Source organism: Perna viridis, chromosome 12, assembly GCF_037379345.1.
Source record: "Perna viridis isolate PV_CMFRI_1.1 ecotype Kerala chromosome 12, ASM3737934v1, whole genome shotgun sequence".
Classification (NCBI taxonomy): domain Eukaryota; kingdom Metazoa; phylum Mollusca; class Bivalvia; order Mytilida; family Mytilidae; genus Perna; species Perna viridis.
The window spans coordinates 343,257-358,305 of NC_142456.1; the positions used below are offsets into that span (position 1 = coordinate 343,257).

The window sequence follows — 15,049 nt, forward strand, 5'->3', positions numbered from 1 at the left end:
AATTGTGACAGTTATTTACCATTTTTAAATAGTGAGGAATATGCAACTGCTCACAACTTCTGATCATAGACAAATTTGAATTCTGCAGGGAATGAGTTTCAGAAAACCTGTTCTTTTCGTAATAGTTTTATGTTTAACAAATAGATATAAAAGCAGATATTTTTGTTGATGATTGAATTTTGTGTATTTTGTAGATAGTCTGATACATGCAAGAAATATCAACAACCTTAGAACCCCAATAAAAAATAACGTAATTTGTCTCAGTTTAAAACCATGAAAATTAATCCCCACAAAATCACTCAAAAAAAAAATTCTAAAATCTAAACCCATGAAAATTAATGGTACTTCAGAGTATAGAGAATTTCTCTAAGAAAATACACTGTAGTGTAATATCAAACTATTACTTGCCATATATGTTAAGAGTATAAGATTTTGTCCTTTAATCTGTTTAATGCTATAATGGTTGACTTTTGACACTTGTGAAATGTAGAAGACATTTTATCAATGGTGCTGTTAAATGAACCATCTATTTTATGAATAACAATTAACATGGCCAACTTCAGCTGATTTGGTCACTGTAATTAAAGGGTCATAAAACATTTTAATTTGTCACCTTGTTTGACCTTTTAAGCTCATTAATCTGTGACTATGTTGACTTGTGAAATACAAAGGAGTTGTATAGTACTCAGTTGAGTTTGTAGCTTTGGTTGTGGGCAGTTTGTCTAGGTTGATTTTATGACATTGTCTAAGTTTGTATCTCTGCATATTTAATAGTGTCTCTTGTGATTTTAAATATCTTTCTTTGGCTTTAAATAGTCCTAATTACATGTGTTGTAAGTACCTTATAAGAATTTAAAGGGTTGGGTGGATTTTTGTTCTCAGAAAGTTAAATTCAAGCTAACTTATTTAAGAATAACAGTTGAGTGATTATTCAGGTATTTCTGATTCTGGCTTTTTTATTTTCAGGCTGAAAAGTAGTGTTCATTTTATAGACTTAAACCTGACATTTGAGTGTTAACACAATAGACCATAACCTGACATTACAGTGTTAACTTAACAGACCAAAGCCTGACATTGCAGTGTTAACACAACAGACCAAAGCCTGACATCAAAGATCTTCATTTCGACAGGAAGGTAGGACTACTATTCCATGTATTCATTAAATTATACTGGAAAAACAACAAATAGAATCAAAAATTGATATTACAAGGTATAAGCTTCCAGGTGGAGCCGAATCCCTCCAACAGGTCTACTGACTGTCTAAATAATCATAGACTGTTACAGGAGCTATAACATTTTTGTACAATTTTGCTTTTCTATATTATGGGGAAATAAATTAATCTTTGTATCAAACTGTATTTCTTTGAATGTTTTTTGGGAATCATTCTGTAGTTTCTAGGTAAAATCTGTTTTCCTCTTGACGTCCAGGTCAAATATACACACTGGCTAGTGGTGTAATTGAACTATCTTTGTCAAGTCATTCAGGTCAAATTGTTGGAAATTGCTAGAAGTTTATTAGTCTGAACTACATTCTCATTGGATGATAGATTTTTCCTTTTAAGCTGATTTTAATATTGTTCATACAAACATTTTCATCAATGGCAGATATTTTTTTTCTAAACTGTCACCCTCATTTGCAAATTGCTGCTTTGGTTATTTGGCGAACAGTTTTATCCAATCACGAGTACTCAACACAGCGCAAAATTGTACAAAGAAATTTTAATGCTGGACTGGAGCTTGTACGAATAATCCATTTGAAAAGTCTTTCAAATTTAGTTTAAAACAAAAATGGTGCTCCTGTATTTGAGGTATTTCCAGGGTGAACAGGACTCTCATTGCACTTGGATAAGATTATGTTAATGGATTCTTACTTTCATAATTGAATTTCATTCAGAGTTATTTATCTTTGCACATTTCCTGATACAGCTAATAAGTTTCCAGTGATATTGTTTGACTGAAATATTAAGGGCTTTCCATAATGAAAGTTTCACAATTTGTTCAAATTATCCCAAATAAGATAAATTATTTCTCAATAGATAGGTAAGATACCGGATATAGTGTTTCTGTTAAATATTACACTGATTATCTATTTATTACTTGTCCTTTTTCTAACTGCAAATTCAAGATTTGTAACATTTATATTCAAATTTCTCAATCTAAAAGAATGACTTATATGTTCCCAATTTAAAGAAGATGGGGTAGTTTTGAAATAAAGCCAACAATATTAATGTATAATGACAAATTTATTTTAAAGAATAATCAAGGGAACCAAGGTTATAGCGGTAATCAAAAGAATGTAATCCAGGTACAAAGACCAGACATGGAAAAGAGACATACACAACAAAGAACATAAAGTAGCTAACATCATATGTACAAACTAACAAAAGTAAATGAGCAACTCGGACTCCACTAAAAATTGGGAGCATGGACCAGGTGCACCAGTAGGGTAAGCGTCCTCTGCTTTTCTAGAAACACCCGCCGAGTTGCTCATAAAAAGTCAAGTCCGGGGTAGACAAATGTGGAAAGGAAAACTATGACCCGTTGAATAAATCAGTTTTCATGGTGCTGATGGATACACCATAATGATCCATGAGTTCATGATGACGACCATAAAACTTCTGTAGTGATGACTTCAATCTTGTAGCAACATAACCCTGTTCCAGAAGCCTATTTGTTAGAGTTCTAGTGCGATACAAAAAGTCTGCGTAGTTTCGGCAAGCTCTGACATAACATATGAGTTGTAATATGAACACTCCATATGCAGAAGCCAAAGGGATGTTGCCACAGATGAAAGGAAAGTTGACAATTCTGAATAAAAGATAGCAGTGTATAACAAACACTTTACAACTTCCCTCATATTATATATAGTACTATATAGTTATAATACCCCTACTCGACAAGTGGATGATATATTGGAATTATCAATACCCCACCCAACAAATGGATGGTGTATTGGAATCATATTGTCTATCCTGTTATTTATACCTCTGTCTGAAGCCTGGAATTCCTAATTATTTTTCCAAATAGACAGCAGAATTCCGAATATTATTCCAAATTCAGCTTGAAATTTTCATCCAAACCCTTAATTTTGGGCTGAAAATTCATTTTCAGTTTGGAAAAGTCAGAATACTCTATACTTAAGTTTCCGACCTAAAAGTTTGGAATCTCCTGCTGCGGGTTACCTCCATCTGAATTTCAACATTATTATTTAGGCTTCCAATGGATAAACTGATTTCAGATGGTTGTGTGGCTTTATTTAGATGCAGCATACATTGTGATTGATTTTGGGTGATCTTCTATATCAGCTTCATGTTTCATGGGACATTGCCATTTTTTAATACACAAATTTTTGTTCCGAAAATCTCGGCTGCCAATCAGCAATGGATGGAATTATTTCAAAAATTGGTGATGTGACTTTTGAATAGATGGGTAATATGTTTTAAGCAATTTTGTCATCATTTGATTTTGTCAAGCATGGGTCAAGTAAATGCATTACAATTTGGAAATTTGACTATTTTTGGCAGATCATGGCACTATGATGGCCCATAATACTCTGTAGAGGACAAGCTATTTTATCAATATTTTTAATTTTTAATATATTGTATCTTATATGTATGCTTCAATTCTTGACTTTCAGTCATTGCAAACTTTGACTTTTAAATAAAAAACATATTCAGAAAAGTAGTATAGATATTGAACTATATATTTCTCATTGAAGGTCACGACTTACTGATATTCGAATATCAGATGACCCCCTGTAATTACTGGCTAATTTTTTGATAGTTCTGATGTTGATGTGTCAAAAATTATAAACATAATAAAACTATAAGTTATCAAATGAACAGATAAGATTTCTTATCCTAATCAAGTTGGAAATGTCAATTCATGCCTGAAGTGGGCAGAGTAATTAGACCCTATATGACTTCACACAGTGGGGAAAAATTGTCAATCAGCATGTTTTAGAATCATAGCATTAAGATTATAACAATTGTATATATTGTTTCACATAGCATTTTACACCCATACAAGAAATATAAAACTTATGGTATGAAATAACCAATTATCAGATTTAAATGTTTTTATGATTCTTTTGTTGTGTAAAGTGACAAATGGTTGATTATTGTTAGTCAACATTTAGATAACAGCCAAGATTACTCAATGTTATTTAAATATATCATAGTGATAGCATATAGTTCCAATCAGAAATGATTCCTTGATTTTGGGGCAGAAAATTCTACATATAACTGTAGAGGCCAAATTTTATTTGAATATTTAGTTTAATACTCCATAACAAATCTACCCTAGTTATCCTCAATATGGTAATGAAAACTATGATGAAAAAAATTCTGGAAATCAGAAAAAAGGGCAACTAGTATTGGGTCTTGCAAAGTAACTAACATAGTGTGAACTGAACTTAATATTTTTTATTATTGATGATACTTGATCTGTTATGATTGTTAAATAGTTTTGTGTATACAATTAATGTTAGGATTAAGATCTTTGATTCTAATGCTGCTTGTTAAAGGTTACTCCTTGAAACATGTGTAAAGAGCATATCATAACTTGCAATATTTACAATTGGTATTTTTTTTTTATGACTGAATGAATTACAGCAACTACAATGATGAAAGTGAAGGGATTAATTTTGTCTTGCCTTGAATTACAACAAGTACAATGATGATGTTCAAGGGATACATGTATATTTTGTCTTCCCTTGAGTTACAGCAAGTACAATGATGATGTTCAAGGGATAGATTTTGTCTTCCCTTGAGATACTGCAAGTACAATGATGATGGTCAAGGAATAGATTTTGTCTTCCTTTGCTTAAATGGTAATAACCTAAATAATGCTCACTCTGTTATGAATGAAGATATTTTTGTCTACGGAACAAATGCAGGACATTTGGTTCAAAGTGAAGAAGAAATGTACAGTGGACAGCATTATGAACATCAGGCATGGATAAGATGCCTGAGAATATCATATTCATTTTTAGGTTAGATAACTCAGTGCTTATTCTTATTCAGTCAGAATAAACATAAAAACCTGAATTGCTTTATTATAAGAAGTGTATACCAAACTAACACCATATCCCTACACACTAACACCATATCCCTACACACTAACACCCTATCCCTACACACTAACACCATATCCCTACACATTAACACTCCATCCTTACATTATGTATGATAATTTATACTTGCTATACCAGTCAGCATTGATTTGATCAGATGTTTCTAAGGCTGGCCATATTTCCATCTGAGCCATGAAAACTGATTTGTTCATCGTGTCATAAGTTTTCCTTTCCTCTTGTCTACCCTGGACTTGAGTCTTTATTAGCAACTCGGCTGTAGTTTCTAGAAAAGCAGAGGATGCTTACCCTACCAATGCACTTGGTCCATGCTCCCAGTTTTTAGTGGAGTCCGAGTTGCTCATTTGCTTTTGTTACTTTGTATGTATTATTTTAGTTACTAAATGTCCTTTGTTGTGTGTCTGTTTTCCATGTCTGGTCTATGTCCCTGGATTACATTCTTTTGATTACCGCTGGAACCTTAGTTCCCTTGATTACTCACTCTGATACTTTGGTTTATCTTACAATGGACTCTTACTAATGAAAAAACAAAGAAAGGTATTGATTACTGCTTTAAAATCTTGGTCAGCTTTCAAGTTTTTTAATCTACTGAAAATCTCTTAATCAGAATTGTTTCTCCTAACATCCATGCCAACACAATTATGTTTTTGAATTAAAAGTAGAAAAAAAATAATGGATACTTACTTATAAGGTTGTACATTGTGTGGACACCATGATCTTATACAATCAGGGTTCATATTAACCAAAAAAGCTGTACATAGTGTGGAGACCATGATCACATACAATCAGGATTCATATAAACCAAAGAGGTTGTACATAATGTGGACACCATAATCACATACAATCAGAATTCATATAAACCCAAAAGGTTGTACATAGTGTGGACACCATGATCACATACAATCAGGGTTAATATTAACCCAAAAGGTTATACATAGTGTGGACACTATGATCACATACAATCAGGGTTCATATTAACCCAAAAGGTTGTACATAGTGTGGATACCATGATCACATACATTCAGGATTCATATAAACCAAAGAGGTTGTACATTGTGTGGACACCATGATCACATACACTCAGTGTCCTTGTCCGATTTCCTCTGACCATGCAACCCTAAAGGAGAGGCCCAGTTTTTATACATCCGTCTAAGACGGAACGTATTATTGTATATCATTGTCCATCCGTGGTCAACTCTTCAGACAATAACTCAAAAATACTTTCACCAACTTTTATGAAACTTTGATGAAATGTTCATATCTATTGACATATGTTCCCTTTCGATTTTTATAAATTTCAGATATATCGTTTCCATGTTATGAATTTTTATACTTAAGAAATGGCGGAAACAGCCAAGGAAATTTATTTGTTGAAAAATCATTGAAAACGGACCATTTGTGTAGCCTTGATAGTGCCTAATTGTTTTCTAAATGATCATATAAATTCATTAAATGCATGAGGACAAGTTAAAAGGGCAACAGGTTTATCATGCGCTGAAACTGCAGCTCTTCATTTTATTACGATTTAAAATGTCATCAAAACAGGGTTTCTCTTTGAAAATGATCAAAACTTAATAAAAAATGTAATTTTTGTAGCAAATATGTTATCAGCAAACAGGAAAATGATTCCAGAACTAGGTAGGTGTGACATGAACAATTTCAACTGGAAAGTCATTAAAAGTGGTTGAAGGGCGGTACTCCGTGGTACCGCTGAATCTCCAACTTTTTTTATGGCACATTGTTCTGACCCCAACCAAACATATCAATATCAAAATAAAAAAAAAAGAGCGGGGTTGCAAGGTCAGAGGAAAGTTGGACTATAAGGCTCCATATATACCGTGTAGACACTGTGGCCTGATACACTCAGGCTACATATGAATTAATTAGGTTGCATATAGTATCACCATGATGACTATATACTTGTATGCATTTGGACTTAATATTAACCCAGGGGGTGTGTGTATATTGATGTACATGGGCTGGAAATTGACACTTAATGGATTTAATTAATATATGTACAGGTTAACTACTATCTGACTTTTATAGTTCTCTGATAGAAACTAAGTACCTATATAGCTCCCAGGACAAAGCTCTAGGCCAATTAGTTAATGTAGCTTCATGAATAATTGAAATGTATTATTAGGTTTTAATGTTTGACAGTAAGTCGGTCAATGATGAGAATAGGCCGAGTTGCATCATACTGCTTCTTAAAGTGTCATGAATATTGTGGGTTTATTGTTAAAAGTTTTGAGTGTAGTTAGGGAGGTCTACTCAGTTAGATTGCTTTAAACTAATTGTAGTTCCATACTTCTTGAATATATCTAACTTAGATATCAAATATTTCTTATTAGTATTTGGCAAAATGTTTTGGTTTTGCTAAACTTCACATCACGGATTCTGTCCTTTGCAAAATATATTTGGATTCTGAATGAATTTTATTATTTTAATTTTATTAATGCCCCCCTTTCCCAAATGCTGAAGAAAAAGAAAAAGTTTTTTCTTCTTCAGAAAATCATTTTTTTAATGATAATTGCAACCTGAACAAAGGCTGCATCATAAATTTATTTTGATTGGTTATGCCCTTTGAACTGTCTTCTAACCAGACCACACAGATGTTGGTCTTAATGAATGAAAGTAATTGGCAGAAACTGCTAATGAAATGAATAATCTCTGGTGAAATCAACATGGTTTTCTGTGTGTAATGTATGTACCATATGGAACAGACATAGCTTGGCATTTGTGGTCAATGATCTAGGTCATAATCTGGACTGTTTGTTACATGGTATAATGAGACTCAGTTAATGATTAAACAATGCATGTTAAGCCTTTTGTCAATTAACTTTAGAATAAAAATTTTGCAGAGAACTTCATTTCCTTGATAGAAGTCATTCTGTAAAGATCTAGCTTCTTTGAGAATAACCAGCAGGTATAGAGAATATAAGTGTTCTGTCATTGTCCTTGTTTGATCACTTGTGTTTTTGTGTGGTTTTTGTTGGTGAAATAAATTTCTGTGATTTAGTACTCCAAGTCTAGGCAAATTGCAAATGAGACATTATTTTAAGCCCTATGATTAAATTTTAGGTAAATTAGCTTACCATGAAACAGTTAATTTGCAAATTAAATAATAAGTATTCTCAAGTTTTTAATTTTTTTATGGAGATGAATGCCAAAGAAAAAACCTTTTTTCATGATGGCCTTGACTAGCCAATTCCAAAATAAACGAGGCCAACAAGGGCATGCTCTATGTACTATTACTTATTTGTATTCTGAACACATTATCAACCCTGTATCTGTCTCTGCTTATTAGTTTCTTTGAACCTCTGAATTTATAGGTGCAAAACTAAACTAATACATAAAAATGAATTGATTATGACTATTTGAATGACCATTCTATAACTAGTGAAGGTATGTGGTCATTGCTTATAGATAAAATCCTAGGTAATACCTCATAAAACCCAGGAAATGTAGTGATCACAGGCATGACCTCTAGATGACCTTCAGGGCTGGATCAGGTAAATAAGGTCTTTCAGTGTGGAATTTATGGGCCAATAAATTATCCATGATTGGTCTCATTTCAACTCCCCCACTTCAAAAGGAGAAGGAACATTAAGACAGATTAAAGGGTTCCCAGTGAATTTAACTTTAATTTTGTTAACAGTAAATTATTGAAGGAATTACTGTTATATTTCACATGGTGCACACTAAATAAACTATGTAAGTGTGCACCACAGGCATTTGGGTTATTTTAAATAGGCAGAAAGAAATATAACTGTCATTCCTTATAATTTTGTGTAAGTATCAAAATTTAAGGAGTAAATCACCAAAAAAGGTTGGTGACATCACAGTTACATTACAAAATTTGGTTTATGAGATAATGGACTAATTTTTCAGTCCGATCTGAAAGCATGTTAAATCTGAAATTTAATATTAAAAGATATATACAGATATGTATGATTAATGTGCAGGTCTTTTGTTTTTTTTAGGCAGACTGCTTTCTTTCAAACTTAATTTGTGTTCTGTCAATTACATCAATACCCAGAATTTTGATATTTAAAAACCAGCAATAAAAAAAAACAAAAAAAACAACAATAAAGCAAGAACTTGAAAAGATTTCATAGATTTCATATATAGGGGGTACCTATACATAGCATGCTGCACTCCAATTGATTATGGGTGTCTTAATTCAAGGTTCAGATGGTCTGGGTTTTAATCAGAAATTAATTTATAAACACTTCAAAATGACCATATTGATGTTCATTTCAGGTAGACAGATCCAGGTAAATGTTAGTTACTTTATTGGTATATTCTTTACAAGACCATGTCAATACTATACACTATTGACCAAAGAATCCTGGCTTCAACATGTGGAATTCAGGATGTAGACACAAATCTATAAAAAATAATCAGGATTTCTGATATTTGAGCATTATCTTCCTCTCATCTGCATTTACACACAGTAGTATGCAGGCAGCAATAATATAAAACATTATACTAGTTCACATGTAGCTATCTTACTTCCTTGTTTGGCATTCTGCTATTTAAGGGTGAGGACACTACAAAAAGGTCAGTCACTAGATTGGTATGAAGATAAACACCTTTTATAACAATACATGGTAATACACAGTAAGAGTTAACACTTTGTATGGTATTTAATGTCTGAAATCCATTAGAGGATTGTCAAGTCGGGATTTAAATGTTGCAAAGATTTAGACATAAACCTATAACTAAGCCTGAATCTCCAGAATAAAACCAGATTTTATTACATAATATACCACATTCACACTGATTTGTATTGTCCACTGTGAACACCCCCTTTTTATCTTCTTTCCTTCAGTATGGTTTTATAAGGTGGAGAATTGTTGTTATATCATTATGTCAGTCTTATAGATTCATTTGGTGAAGGCAAGACAATTCTATGCAGGCAAATTTTGTTCACATGTAGCTTTACATGAAATTCGCTTCACATGAACTTGATACAAAAATTTACATGGAATTCAGGTGATGGCTTGATTTCATGTGAATACTCTGTCACAGATTTTATTTGCTCAGTAAAAATCAGGTGAAAATCATGTAACATTTTCTGAACCTTTTAAAATTCTATGTAACAAGATCAAGGATTCTTTTGGCAATTTTGATGTGAGGAATTTTTCATTAAAAAAAATACCATTTCTGAACACCACATACAATAATTATGATCAGTTCATTTCATAACAGCTAAATTGGAGTAAATGTCATTCAATAAAGTTATTAGACTGGAGGGGTATTAACTTGCCCTATTATACATCTACCTTTTGTTGACAATAATCATGTTGATAATACAAGTAGTCTGTGATTACAGGGGTGTTTGTTTGTTAAATGTCCCTACCCAAGGGGCACTTGTTGGACACCCCTATAATTGTTTGGTTGTATCCTGTTAACAGTAGGCTAAGGTTATGGGTCATTAAATATGACAGAAACAAGATCTGCACAATCAGCTGATTTCAAACATAAACAAAGGATTATAGAGAAGTTGGTGAGTGTTTTTGTTTTAAGTTAGGTTTTGATTTTTAAAGATGTTTTAGTATAGCATCTGCAGTACGCTATAGAGGTCATTAAAAATGTAAAAAAATATACACAAGGATTTTAAACAGTATTAGTCTATACATGCATGTTGTAATTCTCCACATATCATATGAGATAATCATGATTATGTGATAAATATAGTGAATACTTTATGAATACCCATGGCTGTATATATATCACCATGGTTCAATATATTATCTTTTGAAATGTTGAAAATGATCTTTTATGTGGCACGCTGTAAGGAGATTTCAGTGTGTAAGAGAGATATGCTTCCAGGTTATCTCTAGTCTTTTTGGTCGAATATTAATTTTTGGTAGTGGTATGTCTTTACATATATGTCTGGTTTGGTTAAATTATAAGTTAATGCAGCATGACTTTAAGTGTATCCCCTGCTAACAGTATTTGGTGTATATAGGAATTTGTAACTCACCCAGCTGTTCAGTGTGTTTTGAGGATATTTTATACAAAAGTTACCTTGATGAAGATTGCCATTGTTATATGGTACCAGTATTGCATTGCATATCCCTGAGCGGTGTACGTCAAAACATGGAGGCTATTAATATATAGTGCGTTTTCTTTTTGCCTTTCTTCAAACTAATGTTTTGTCAAAAGATATGAACAATGACTTATAAAATAGAGCAAACATCACACTGTAAGATGACACACTTTTTGTGAAGAAAATTTAACATTTTCACATAAAAATGTTCCACTGAAAAGGTTGGTTTGATGAGTGCAACACGAAAGTAAAAGAAGAGAAAATGGCTATTTACATTTCAAGACTACTTTTTTGTATGATCTTCGAGGACTAACCCTACTTTTTTTGCGTGGAATTATTTTTTGACATGTCTTTAGAAATGCTACATAAGTGAAAGTTTTATTTAATTAATTTACATATTTAAAAAAAAATCATAAAAATATGCACTTCACTATAGAAGTCTATGGGAAAATTAATACAATACTGAGACCATATGTCTGCAAAGGTAATCCAATATGAGGATTTAATATTCATGTTTAAAATTTGTAAGTGCAACTCCTCCATAACTCAGCATCTTGGATTTTGATGAAATTTCTTGGAAAGTTTGTAGTTGTGGAAGAAGAAATTGTCTGCAAAGGGTGATAACCCTGTATACAAAACACCTTCACAAATGTCAGGACTCATATATGTAATACGTCCATTAACCAAGGATTTTTTATGTCAGGTCACTGCATGTGGAAATTATCCAGCTTAAGGAAGTCCCAGTATTCATAGTTTAGTTAGCTATCCCTATTTCTACATTCTATGGAATAAAAGATATAGCCATATCCTTTGAACTTTAATTTTATTTATTAGATTATGTTAATGAGTAATATTATTTATTAACATAGTTATCTATAGCCTATATCTTTATTCAAAGAGTATTTGATTGACCTTCAACTACAGTGATCCAGTGACTCTGGGCTGACAGTGTGTTGGCATGCTATAGAAAAACTTGCATAATCTGAGTAATCGATATAAATTAAATGTACAACACAAATGCCTCCTGAAACCTTTTTTTAGTTCTTAGTCATGAGTTTCTCTGATGATAATTAATTTCTTGATAGTTCTGTGTTTTAAATGTTATTAATGTTAATTTTCTCTGCTCCATCTCTGTCCCTTTGGGGCACCTTGCCTCTAGATATATTGAGATTTTCTCTGCTCCATATTTGTCTCTCCAGATGTTGAGATTTTCTCTATCCCATTTCTGTCCAGGGATGTCAGTAGTATTTTAAGTAGTAGGAGAAAAAGAAAAGGTAGCAGGTAGACTGATGAAAATTTTGCAAGAGTTGACCCATTTTTGAAAATAAAGTAGCTGTCAAAAGATTGCAAGTAGCCATCCAATTTTGCCAGTTGATGGCATCTATTGACTGCCATCCCTGCTGTTCCTCTAGATGTTGAGATTTTCTCTGCTCCATCTCTCTCCCTCTAGATGTCGAAATTTTCTCTGCTCCATCTCTGTCTCTCTAGATATTGAGAATCTTTGCTCCTTCTCTGTCCCTCTAGATGTTGAGATATTCTTTGATCCATCTATGTCCCTCTAGATGTCGAAATTTTCTCTGCTCCATCTCTGTCCCTCTAGATGTTGAGATTTTCTCTGGTCCGTCTCTGTCCCTCTAGATGTTGAGATTTTGTCTTCTTATGTGTTTCTATTGAGATGTTATCTATTTCCTCTCTGTCCCTGGGGTCTTTCTCTTCATGGTGGGGTTTGGAATTCTTGCTGTTGTTTCCCTCCCTTCTTTTTTTTATCGCAACAGGACCTTTTGTTTATGGAGGTTCAAGTTAAATGATCTGGCTAAAAAAAAAAACAACTAGTATTGCTTTACCAGAGAAGAAAGTTTTTATAGTGGGACAAATTTTTTTGCACTCAGGGATTGGGAAGGAAATTTTAAGAAGGGGCCATTTTCAGGCTTATTTCAAAGATATTCAAAATCTGAAGTGCCACTTGTTAACAAACCATATAGATTTCTTTTATGTGAAGGGGTCATTTCCTGACAGAAGGGGCAAATGGTTCATGGCCCCTTGCCTTTCCAAACCCTTTCAGTACTGACTCACCAAGTCCAAGGAATATACAACATTTAGACAGTGTAATCAATTAAAACCAAGTCTTACAAATTTTATTTTAGCTAAAATCAATTCATCCAGTAGGTTTTATTAGTCTAAAACCAATCAAATCATGTTTAATGTAATGCATTCTGTCAGGTACAGGAATGTGGTCATTTATAATTACAGTAAACCATTTATATAAAGGCTCTGTCTGTCTGACCATCTATCAGTTCACATTTCTAGTAAGCACAACTCCTCCTGAACCACTGAAGGGATTTTGATGAAACTTTTTAGTAAGGTTGGATATCATATGTAGATGTGCATGAAGCAATATAATAACTGTCAAGGGACTCCAAAGGGTGATAATCCAAATAAGGGTTTAACTTGTTAAAGCCTTGTAAGCAGTACTCTTCCTAAACTGCTCAAGGTATTTTGATGAAACTTTACAAGAAAGTTTTTCAATATATTTAGATGTGCATGAAGGAATATAGTTACTGTAGAAGGACTGCAAAGGAAGAAGATATTGGTTATACATTCAATTGCATTTGAAGATTGGGGGATACTCTCTTTGTGAGCTTGCTAAATGTATGTCTAGTTTAATCTTGGTTTACTTTGAAGTTTTTGTGTATCAAAATTTTTTCTAAGTTTGATTTAGAATAATTGGAAGATATCAGTGAATGAACCAAGAATATGTTTGCCTCTCCCAATCTGGATCAGCTTAAAATTGGAAAATCAAAAATATATTTGCTATTGAAATTAGTTCACATGGGATTTGCAAAAATAGCAATTCATTAGTTAATAATGTGTACTTTGGAAAAACATCAAAAAAACAATACCTAATTATGTAGTAGAGTGGTTTTTGATTACCACTGTTAGTAATTACATCATAGAAGTGACTGGCAGCTTGTAATGTTTAATTTGGCAGAAGTAATAATACACTTTGATTAATTGATGCTTTTTTCTGTATTGTTTTGTCTCATTTAAAGTAAAAAGTTGTCCAGTTATAGTAGAATGCAGTTGTGAACTGTAACCCTGTGAATTGTTGATGAGTATGGCGAGACATGTCTGAACCTACTATATAACAAGAATAGGTATGGTGTATATATCACACAAGTATGTATGGTGTATATATCACACAAGTATGTATGGTGTATATATCACACAAGTATGAATGGTGTATATATCACACAAGTATGTATGGTGTATATATCACACAAGTATGTATGGTGTATATATCACACAAGTATGAATGGTGTATATATCACACAAGTATGTATGGTGTATATATCACACAAGTATGTATGGTGTATATATCACACAAGTATGAATGGTGTATATATCACACAAGTATGTATGGTGTATATATCACACAAGTATGTATGGTGTGTATATCACACAAGTATGTATGGTGTGTATATCACACAAGTATGAATGGTGTGTATATAAACACAAGTATGTATGGTGAATATATCACACAAGTATGTATGGTGAATATGTCAAAGGAACAGCAACTTCACCAGGATGAAAATGTCAGCCAAAGGCCACCAATTGGTCTTTATTGAACAACAAGAAAATGCCACAGGGCAGGCTGCAGCTTGCCCCATCATTATACACAGGTACATAACCTGTCTTATCCAGCCTCATACCACAGGGCAGATTGTAGCTGGCCATCATTATTCACAGGTACATAATCTGTCTTATTCAGCCTTATGCCACAGGGCAGACTGCAGCTGGCCCTATCATTACACAGGTACAAACTGTAGCTGGCCCTCATTATGCACAGGTTCATAACCTTCTTTTCCCGCCTTCTCTTTATGTTGTTTGCATTCTAGTTT

General features: G+C 33.0%; 1 protein-coding gene across 3 annotated transcripts in view; it reads left to right on the top strand.

Moving 5' to 3' along the window:
- Positions 1-15,049, top strand: part of LOC148600673 (tripartite motif-containing protein 2-like) — a 52,987-nt gene that overhangs the window by 14,108 nt on the left and 23,830 nt on the right. For all 3 annotated transcript variants that reach the window (XM_088556661.1, XM_088556660.1, XM_088556659.1), the window contains exon 3: positions 967-1,134. The gene's annotated coding sequence lies outside the window, so the exon portion shown is untranslated. The remainder of the gene's footprint in view (positions 1-966; positions 1,135-15,049) is intronic.